Source organism: Buteo buteo, unplaced genomic scaffold (assembly GCF_964188355.1).
Source record: "Buteo buteo unplaced genomic scaffold, bButBut1.hap1.1 HAP1_SCAFFOLD_315, whole genome shotgun sequence".
Classification (NCBI taxonomy): Eukaryota; Metazoa; Chordata; class Aves; order Accipitriformes; family Accipitridae; genus Buteo; species Buteo buteo.
In genome coordinates, this window is record NW_027439479.1 from 50,257 (window position 1) to 61,118 (window position 10,862).

The 10,862-nt window shown below is 56.0% G+C and overlaps 1 long non-coding RNA gene across 1 annotated transcript; it reads left to right on the forward strand.

The window, feature by feature from the left end:
• Window positions 1-2,731: 2,731 nt before the first annotated feature.
• Window positions 2,732-10,613, forward strand: LOC142028376 (uncharacterized). Its single transcript, XR_012649560.1, has 3 exons — window positions 2,732-2,858; window positions 5,794-5,852; window positions 8,378-10,613. It is a non-coding gene; the product is annotated as an uncharacterized LOC142028376 (long non-coding RNA).
• Window positions 10,614-10,862: the final 249 nt, after the last annotated feature.

Consider the following 10,862-nt stretch of genomic DNA (forward strand, 5'->3'; position numbering starts at 1 on the left):
CCAAACTCCAACGACTTTCTCTAGTAGCTAAAGCTCTCAGATGGGGATGTGTTTGTAGAAAGTATAATAATATTTTACATGATCTTTGGTCGCCTCTTAATAACGGAAAACATTTAGCTTGGAGTTGACTGTATTAAAGGACAGGTGAAAAGTTCAGGGTTAACTGTTTGGGTGACTAGTGATGATATATGATCCACTCACCTTTTCATGAAGGAGAAAGGCAAATCGTGGACTTCAGCCTTAATAACTCTCTCCTCTCTCTGGAAGAAATCTCCCTTGTGGCCTCGCTGGTGGACCCGGGTAAATGGAAAAGATGATACCTGGCAATCGCCAAGTCTTAGAACTAAAATAAGATGGGTATTCAAATCTGTATTTTGACCCCAGTTAACACCCCTTCCAAATGAGATGACTCTTGCCACCTTTCATTCAATCGAGGAAGTGCCTGCTGCTTAACTTCCCATGGGTGTTGAGAAGTTTTGTTCCGGGTTTCGGTCCCCCAGCTGCGGGCCGGGGCTGGAGGAGCCGCAGGTGCGGGCAGTGAGGCTGCTGGGGCCGTCCCCTCCCTGGAAAGGGGGGGCTGCCGGGGGAGGGGCCGGGGCGGGGCCGGTGGGAGCCGAGGCAGGAGCGGAGCGGAGCGGTGGCCGGGCTGCGGCTGCCCCTCGGGAGAAGGTGAGCGGGGCCGGGCGCCCCTCGGACGGCGAACGTCGGAGGCGGGGGTGGCCCGGGGGAGGTGGGGGCCGCCGGTGCAGAGGCCGGGGGGGAGCCCTGGGGGCTCACAGGGGGCTGGGACCACGTGCGCGCGGGGGGGGGGGGGGGGGTGGGCTCACAGGGCGGCTGGGAGCAAGTGCGCGCGGGGGGGAGGGCTCACAGGGGGGCTGGGAGCAAGTGCGCGCGGGGGGGGGCTCACAGGGGGGCTGGGAGCAAGTGCGCGCGGGGGGGGGGGCGCAGGGCGGCTGGGACCACGTGCGCGCGGGGGGGGGAGTGCGCTCACAGGGCAGCTGGGAGCAAGTGCGCGCGGGGGGGCTGGGAGGAAGTGCGCACGGGGGAGGGGCTCACAGGGGGGCTGGGAGCAAGTGCGCGCGAGGGGGGGGGGGGGCGCAGGGCGGCTGGGACCACGTGCGCGCGCGGGGGGGGTGCTCACCGGGCCCCGTGGCGGGGCTGCGCAGCCGGCCGGCGGGTTCCGGGGAAAGCCCCGAGGAGGACGGCGGGGTCTGTGTGGGACGCACGGAGCGGCGGCGGCGGCCGCTGCCCGGAGCCGGAGCCGGGCGGGGGGGTGCCGCGCCGCGCCGTGCCGGAGCCGGGCGGCGAAAGCGCGCCGGAGCTGCCCGGAGCGGCGCTGGGGGCTCGGAGGGAACTGCGGCTGCGCCGGCGTGGGGGTGGGCGGAAACGGAAGCGGCTTCCCCTCGGGGTCAGGCAGCAGGGCGGGCTGCCTCCCGGGGCATGCCGGGAGCTGTAGTTTTCGCGGACTCGGCGGCCGGGCGGCAGCGTGGCTCTCGGGCGCGGCGTAGTCCTTGCTGCCGCCGCGGCCCCCGGAGTCCGACCAGGTCAGACGCAGGAGCGTTGCCGGTTTCGTGTGGTTTTCCGCGGGCTTCCCGCTGCACCCGCTCCCCGACCAGCCGTGCGGACGCGCGACCCGGGCGCATGCGCCGTCCTGCGCGTGGGGCAGCCCGGCGTTCGCTCGTCGGCTCCGGCCCCTCCGGCGCATGCGCGGTGTCCGGGTGCAGCGTGGTGGCGCGCAGGGCGCGGGTCTGGGCGGCAGCGGGCGAGCGCCGGGACCGCGGGTGAGGCGAGCGATCCCCTCCGGCGGGGGCAGGGGCAGGGGCGGGGGCGGGGGCGGGGGGGGTGCCTCCTGCCCGCTGGCCGCCGGGCGCTGGCGGGACGGGAAGCTGCGAAGCGGCCGCCGCGGCAGGCTCCCGGTCCGCCGGAGGCGAGCCGGGCCAGGGCAGCGCCAGGCAGTTCCCCGAGAGCCGATAGAAGGGAAGAGGGGACGGAGGCGGGCACCCCCCAGGCGCGGCCAGCGGGCGCCTCCCCGAGTCGCCGGAGCTCCCCCGGCGCCTTCCCCCGGCCCCGCTCGGCCCGTGCGGCTGCCCCCAGCTCCAGCCCCTCCCCTGAAGCCTGTGCTGTAGCCGCAGGCAGCCCCCGAGCCCTGTCGTGAGGGCAGCAAGCTGGCCCTCCCATGTTCTCGAGTCTCCCTGAACGTGGGTGCCGTTAGCAGCGGCGCGGGGAACGAGCGGCGTCTGCGGAAGCCCCTGCGGAAGGAGGGGCTCTGGCCAGGGTCGAGCTACAGTAATAACGGTCACTGCTGCCTCTTTCCCTCTCCCAGAGGCCACGCTGTGAGTGCGGTTGTCTGTTCGTCCCCGGGGATGCCGTTGACTGCAGCAGCCTCAGGCTCGCGTGGGCTGTCTCTGCCTGGCCTCCCTCTCCTCGTGGCGTGGGAGCACAGAGGGACAGGCGGAGCGCTTGCTGGCTGTGGACGGGAGCTGCTGAAGCTGGAGAGGCCACAGAAAAGTAAAGAAGAAGAAACGGAAGGCCATCTGGCTGGCAGCTGCCTCCCGCTGCAGGCAAGAGAGAGCCTGCCTCTCTGGGTGTGGGAGGATCCCTCCTCGTAGTCCGCAGCAGGTCAGGCTGCCAGGGTCTGTATGCATGACCAGCAGCGCGGTACGGCCACGTAGTGAGCGAGCGAGCGAGGCTACGTGTCTAGGAGGCCTCATCTCGTAAGAGCCGCGAGACGCTCGCGTGTTCCGTTATGTGGAGGAGAGCCAAGCGACTGGAGTTACAGAAGAGGAAGGGAGGAGAGAAGGAGAAAGAAGCGTCTGCACTGGCAAGGTCTCCTGGCAGCTCCAAGAGCGAGAGCTGTGGTGAGTCCTGGGCCTCCGGGGCCCTGTCGCTCCTCTTGTGCCTCCCGGTCCCTCCCTCCCTCCCCCTCTCCTGACCCCCTCGCTTTCTCTTGCTGCTGTGACTTTTTTGTTTGTTTGTTTGTTTTTTATTATTTTTATTTTGCTTCCCTGTACCTCTCCTCTTCTGTCTATTCTCTTGTCCTGCTCCCTCTTCCCCCCCCCCTTTCCTTCGACTGCCCCCCTTTCTTTTTCTCTCTGCGTTCTTGTCCTGCTCCCTCTCCCTCTCCCCGCCCCGTCTTTGTCCTGCAGCCAGTCGCTGTTTTTTCCTTTTCCATCTCCTTGTCCTGATCTGCATCCGCCTCTTTCCCCGCCTCCCAATTTCTCTGGCCTGTTCCCCTAGTGTTCTTTTCCTCTCCGTACCTGTACGTGTCGCTCTGTGTCCCTGCCTTCCTATCTCTCTTCTTCCTACTTTCTGTTTCTGTCTCTATCCCTTTGTCTTGCTCGCCGTTGCTGTTTATTTTTGTCATTCTGGATCTCACTGTCCCCGTCCTCCTTCCTGTTCATCTCTTACTCTCTGTGACCCTTTGTGCTGCTTCCTGCCCCTTTTTTTATTCACCCTCCCTCTCTCTGCAGGGCTCCTGATACCTCTCTTTCTAAATTTCCCAACCCCCTGTGCTTCTCACGCGCACGCTCTCTCTCTCTCGTTGTCATTGTTCTTGTCTGTCGCGCTGTCTTGCTTCCTGTCCCGTCGTTTCTCGCTGTATCCCTTTGTCCCGCTCCCTGCTCGTATTCGTATTCCTCTCTGTCCTGAGGACCGTCCCAGTTTTTGATCTCCGTCCTGCCGCTGTCCTGATTTTTCCTTCTCTGCCATGTTCCCTGTCCCTCTTTCTGTCTCTTTTTCTCTGTCCCTGCTGCTTATTTCTCCACCTCTGTCCAGACCCCTGTCCCTTCCCCCCCCCCGCCCTGTTTGCTGTCCCTCTGCCTTGCTTTCTTTCGCTACCTTTTCTGTCTGTCTTTCTCTGCCCCGTTCCCTCTCCCGCCCTTTCTAACTGTGTCCCCCTGTCCAGCTAGCTGTCGCTTCTTTCTTTTTTCTGTTCCTCAGTATTTTTTTCTTTTTCCGTATCTCTCTCCCACTGCCCATCGCAGCTGGTTTTTTCCCCTCCGATGCTGGCCTGCTCTTTGTCCCTTTTGTCTGTCTCCTCTCTGTCCTTCTGTCATGCTCCCTGTGTCTATTGAATCCCTTCATCTCTGTCCTGCAGCCCGTTGCTATTTTTTTTTTCCTCTTCCGTCCCTTTGTCCTGCTCCCCATCCTTGTCTCTCTTTCCCTTGGTTCTGCCTCCCGTCCTTTTTTCCTTTCTTGCTCCATCTCTCTGTCCTGCTCCCTATCCCTCCCGCGCTCTCTCTGTTTCTGTGTCCTTCTCCTTGCCTTTCCCCACGGTCTCTGTCTTGTTCCCTCTTTGGTTTTCTTGTTTTCCGGGTGGCTTGGCCCGGCTACCCGCGGGGGTGCTTCGGCTGGGGGGTTTGGGGTGGGGGCCTGGCCGTGCCGCTGGTGGCGGGGAAATAAAGCCTGAAACGGCAATCGTGAAGCGACGCCCTGCCTGTGCTGGGGCTGCCCCGCAGAGGCGTGGGGCCGGGCCCTCCGCAGGTCCCGAGCACTCCCCGAAACTACGTGTGGGGCCCCGGGGGTGCAGGGCTGTGGGGTGGCTACGCTCGGCGTCGCCCGTGGGCACTGCAGGGTCAGAAATGGAGAACAAGTTTTCCGTTCCTGGGGCTTGACAACAGGCTCGCGTGGCTGATTTGGGGGCTCGGAAACAGACCGAGCTGCGCAGCTTTGGGCCCAGAAACAGAGGTCCGGCCCTGCGTGTTTGGGCCTTGAGAACAGGCTCAGCGGCCGGGTTTTTTGGCTCCCAAATGGGCCCCGAGTCAGCTGGTGTGGGGGCCAAAAGCGGGAGCCGGCTTGGCTGGTTTTGCAGGCGGGTGGGAGGGTGTTGGGGGCTGCGGGGGGAAGCGGGGGGCAGGCAGGGTGCGTGGTCCCTCCCCGGAGATGGGGGTCTGGTTGTGTCGGACGCCGAAGTGCGGGAGGCCGGCACGCAGCAGGCCGAACTCAACATCTGTGATGGTCTGCGGGGGGGAAAGGTGCTTTTCAGACCCCACGTGCCCTCTTTGAGTCCAGCTCTTCTTTCTGCGCCGCTCAGAATAGTCGTCAAGTAATTAATCGCCCAAACTAATGGATATTTACTTGGCGTGTAACTCTGATGTTTAATCCTAACGCTCCAGTGTTGACAGCAGTTGATAGATAACCTTATGGAAAGCCCAGACCGTTGCACATAGCTGGAGCTTGTAAGGAGAAGCAGCTGAAATCAGCCGGAGCTTCAGTGCGGAGCTGGGGCTTCAAGGAGCCAGAACTGTAGCAAGCGGGAGCTGGAACGAGGCGGGGTGTCCGCTGTCTGGAGCGTGCATTAGCCAGAGGCAAAAGTACCTGCAGCTGTAACGAGCAGGAGGCGCGATTAGCTGGAGCGTCTTTTCGCTGGGGCGTCTGTCGGCCGGACCGCGCTCCCAGCACGGCCGAAGAGCGGCCGGGCGCAGGCAGGGCTGTCCGCAGCAAGCAGCTCCGAGCAGCAGGGAGGCGAGTTGTCCTTCTGCCAGCGGGGAGCCCGGCCTCTTCCCTCGGGCATGCAATCCACGCCACGCTCCTCTCTCTGCGTGGAGTGTCTCTCCCGGTCCGTTCCCGCGGGCAGAAGCGAGGTGGGGGTCCCCCGGCTCACCTGGGGCAGCCCCCCCCGCGAGGGGACGCGCGCGAGGTGTCGTCATCCCCTCGGTACCGGGCAAAGGGGAGAGAAACCGGCCGGCGGGAGCTCCTGGGGTGCAGAGCCCTTCCGGCAGAATCCTCCCCTGCCTTTTCACCGTTGGCTGGGTGTGACAAGCAGGTTCATTTCTTTGTCTCCTCTTCTCCCAGTGTCACCTTCCGCGTCGCACGAAGAAAATCCTGCGTGGTTAATTCCGCTTGCTGCTCAGGTAATCGCACGTATCGGGCTGGGGGGGCGGAGAGAAACACTTGCGAGTTCGAGGGCACTACAGGTGCTCCACGTTAAACCCACAGGGAAGGCAAATTTGCTGCTAGTGCAGAAAAGACGATGGAAAAATTGCTGTTAACAGATCGCGCCCTGTTCCTGAACTGGTCCCTTGATGTGTTTTTGTTTCAGGGGAAAGAATGAAATTTCCTGTCTGGTAAATTCAGAGCTGCCTGTTAGCTTCTTCAGGGTCGAGTGTTTCTCTTCTCTCTGTTCATACTGATTTTTATGGGCAAGTTGGAAATAGCCTTTTACTTTTTTATGTATAACTGAATTTTTAGGAATATGTGGTGTCCCTGTAGTTCATTTTTGAGCACCTAGATGCCAGTAGAAATGTAATGAGTGAAACGTGATGGGAACTGGTACTTAAACTTGATTTTTATTTGGGGTTTTTTTTTTTTCCTTCCCCATTAAGAGTGTTGACGGCATGTTGTCCCGTGGGACAATCCCCATTCCGTTCAGCGGAGTCTTCAGTCTAGGACTTTTAAGTGAAAAAGTTTGTCCTTCCAAAAAGGGACTAGTCATTCCTAGGACCGAGGCATAGACTTGCAAGGAGAGTCGCTTAAGTACGTGATCGGAATGAAAGCCAACTTCCAGTTGACGTTGCTGCTGTTGGTCTTTGCTTTCATTGATTTCTCCACCGCTCCCTCGTGGTTGGGAGCTCTGAATTGTAATGTTTTTCAGTCTCTAACACATTTCCACCCCCCCCCCACCCCCCAAAAAAAGGAGAGGCAGTGTCTAAAAGTTAATTAGTTTCCTCACAAATGCGTGAGTAAATAAAATGTGAGTTATGATGATTAAAACCATAGAAATGACACCAGTCTTGCAGATCTGGACTATTTCTGAACAGGCATTCATCACACGCAGAAGTCGTCAGGGTACGGATCACCTGCGCTTCGTGCTCTGACAAGACAAAATGCTGAGGCAGGGATGAGCTCTGAAAGAAGAAGGAAAAAAAAAAAAAAAAGAAGGATACAGGGTCACGGTTTTGTTTTGTTGTTGTTTGGTTTTAGAGAGTGCAATATTGACTGGTGCCAGCCTGCAGAGCTCTTCTGCTGCCTGACCTCTCCTTCTCTTTCATGGCTGTAATTGTCGTTCGGATAACTGTAGAAGAGCAATTAAGTTACTTGCCTCTGTGAATGTGCTGGTAATACCAGGAAGGCAAATGCTTGAACCAGTAGTGAATAACTGGGCGACGAGTAGAATTTCTGAAGGAAGAACAGCAGCAGCAACAGGAAGCAAATAGCAAGTGACCAAAAACTTGCGTGTGTCAAACGCATCAAAGCTTTCTTGCCGAATGTTGTTTGGCAATATGTTCCAAATGGCTTTTTTGGTAAACGTAAATTTTCAGGAAGTTCAGGGCTGCGTGTGGCAAAACGCGTCCCTCTGCTTACGCGTCCTGCTACGTAAATAGCATGGGTCAGCGGCAAGTCCGGTGGCAGGGCTGCTGTTCCCTACTCTCGACGTTGCCGTAGTAGTGTTGCGGTATTTAGACCTTCACGGACGGGCTGAGGAACGGAAGGAGAATGCCCGTTTTCTGTAAGGGCTCAGAATGCCGACCCTTTTCTCTGCCTGCCGCTCCCCTGTGCGTGAGATGAAGCTGTTTTGTTTTTCTCCCTTGTTCCTGGTCTAAATATTTCTGGAGCTGTTGCTGCTGTGGGTTTGCAATTGGTGTTACTGCGTTTTTGTCGCGTTCTGGCGATGGGTCGTTTCTGCTGTGGCGAAGTGTCGAGATACGGTTTTCAGTTTAAAGCGTCAGAAACTACGTTCACCGAAACCGGTAACTCGCGGCGTAGGGGAAACCGATCTGGCGCGTGCAGCTGTGCTCGCAGGGATGCTGGGTGGCTCCTCATCAAAACGGCAGGCTGTGTGCGTGGACATCCGTAGGGTTGCGCTCTGGGTCCGAGAGCGTTAGCGTATTTTTGCTGTTGGAAGATGGAATGGAGCGTGTGCCTGTTAAATCTCAGGGCGGTCAAAAGCTAGGAGGGACCCTGAGCGGGTTTGGTGGCACAACTGCGGTTTTAAAAGATCTTGCCCGTTTGGAGCAACGGCCTGGAAAAAATGATTCCTTTTTTGCAACGAGGCAGTTCACAAGGACAGATGCGTTGCTGTGCTCTTTAGCAAAAATACTCAACTTGGGACGTATAGGGTGATGAAGCCTCGGCTATACTAAGGCTTGAGAAAATGTAGGTAGGTCTCTATGTCTGTCACCTGCGTGTATCTAGGAAAGTGAGTTCTAGTGAAAGTAAAGTTGCCGATGAGTCAAAAAAAGAAAGGAAAAAAAAAAGGGCGCGGTTGTCTGAAAAATGCAAAAGCTCTAGTGGCCTGTGTCAACAACTGTACCGTAGATGACGCAAAAATACTTTTTCCTCCGCTCAGTCGTACTGTCTTCACAAACCTTCACAAAAAAAAAGGGCAGCTTTGGGTTCCTACCCAGCTTTGTGCTAATGTTTTTTTTTCTTCTCTCAGCTGGATGTCAGCTGGCACCGTTTCGCCGTGGTTGCCCTTTCTTCTGCCGTGACGGTACGAGACGGATGGAAAGATTCCATAGTGGTCTGCATTTGAAGAATATTTTTTATTTGAAGAGCAAAATAAAGAGGATCCAGCCAGCAGCTGCAGACAGGAGATAGCCTGCCTCTCCAGGTGAGGATGGATCCTTCTTAGTGTAGTCCTCAGCAGATCCGATCACCAGTGTGCACGGCAGGGTCTGTATGTGTAACCAAAACCACAGTACAGTCATGTAATGTGTGTGTGCATGTGAGGCTGTGTTTCTAGGAAGCCTCATATTGTAAGAGCTGTAAGGCAGCAATCTATTCTCTTGGGTGGATGACAGTCAAGTGACTGCAGCTACAGAGGAGGAAGGGAGAGGGAGAGAGAGAGAAAGACAGACATGTGTGAACTGTCAGATTCTCTCAGCAGCTCCAAGAGCGGGAGGTACAGTGAGTCCTGGACCCCTGGGGCTGTGTTACCCCTCTTCTGCATCCCAGTCCCTCCCTGCCCTCACCTCTTTCTCTCACTGCTTTAATTTTTTTGTTTTTTTCTTCCTGTACCTCTCCCTCTCTTGTTTTCTAAGTCCCCCTCTTTCTCTGTTGTTCTGCCTTTCTGTTTTCTTTTTCTCTCTGCACTTCTGAACCTGTCCCATCCCTCTTTTTTTATCCTCTGTTTCTGCCCTGCAGCCCATCACTACTTTGTCTTTCTCCATCTATCCGTCTGTCTTCTTATGCCAATGTTGTTAATTCCTCCCTGTCTGCCCTTTAGCCCTTCACAATCCCCGCTGCTCTCACCTGTCTGATGCTGTGTCTCTATTTTTAAATTCCTTTCTCTGCCCTGTATTCTGGATACACTTTTACTTTCTTAGATTCTCTTATTCCAGGTCCCTGTCCCTATGTTTTAACTTCTTCCCTCACTGTCCCATAGCCCACTTTTGTCTTTATTTTTCTCTCTCTGTCTGGTTCCCTGTCCCTATTCTTTATTCCCCCCCTCTCTCCCCTTTAGATCATCAGTGGTTTTGATATTTCTCAGTCTCTCTCATCTACCTCACTGTCCCCCTTTTTAATTCTTTCTTCTGCCCTATGGCTCATCACTAATATTTGTTTTTCTCCATCTCTCTGTCTGGTATCCTCTCCCTTTTTATTAGTTCCTCCTCTCTGTTCTGTAGCCCATTGCTATCCCCCCCAGCCCCCCGCCGTCTCTCTCTGTCTCCCTTTCCCTACTTTTCAATCCCCCCTCTTTGCCCTGTAGCCGATCACTGCTGTAGTGAGTTTGTGTGGCAAGCTGGGGCAGGGGAGTGGGCAAGGGCTGCAGGGGTGGGTTCTGTGAGAAGACAGCAGGACTTGTCCCCATGTTGGGCACAGCCAGTTCCAGCTCCAAGATGGAGCTGCTACTGGTCAAAGCTGAGCCAACCAGCAACGCTGGTAGCACCTCTGTGATATTTAAAAAGGGCTAAAAAAATGCTGTGCAGAAGCTGTCAGTCCTGCAGACACCACAGTCAGTGAAGAAGGAAAAGGAGGAGGTGATCCAGGTCCTAAAGCAGATTCCCCTGCAGCCTGCAGTGAAGACCATGGTGACACAGGCTGTCTACCTGCAGCTCACAGAGGTCCATGGCAGAGCAGATATGCACCCTGCAGCCGATGGGGGACCCCTTGCCAGAGCAGGTGGGTGCACCCAAAGGGGAGGCTGTGACGCTGTGGAGAGGAGTCCACACTGGAGCAGGTTTTCTGGCAGGACCTGTGGCCCCATGGGAGTGACACCACACTGGAACAGAAGAAGAACACGAAGAAGGAAGGAGCAGCAGAGGCAACTTGTGATGAACTGACTGCAACTCCCCGCTCCCTCTCCTCCTGTGCTGCTCGGTAGGAGGAGGTAGAGAAGTCAGGAGTGAAAATGAGCCCAGAAAAAAAAAGAGAGGGGTGGGGGGAAGGTGTTTTTCAGATTTGTTCATATTTCTCATTATTTTACTTTGATTTTGATTGACAATAAATTAATTTCCCCAAGTTGAGTCTGTTTTGCCTGTGACAGTAATTGGTGAGTGATCTCTTTGTCCTTATCTTGACCCACAAGCTTTTCTTTTGTATTTTCTACCCTCCTGTCTTGTTGAGGAGGAGTGGCTATCATTATAGAGTGGCTTGGTGGACACTTGTCAGCCAGGCAAGGTCAACCCACCACAGTTTCCTTCTATCAGGCTCCCTGTCCCTGTTTTTTAAATCTTGCCTATGTTTCTTGTATGTCATCACTTTTGAAACTTCCTACCTGTCCATCCCTATTTAAATTCTTGCATGTTTCTTAAACCCAGTTGCTTTTAAAATTTTTTTGCTACTTTTCCCTCTCTTTGTCTCCCTGACCTTATTTTAATTTCTCGCCTGTGTTTCTTGTACCCTGTTGCTTTCAAAATGTTCTATGTTTCCTTCTATCCATCTCCCTGTCTCTAGTTCTTAACTCTTCCCTCTCTGTCCTG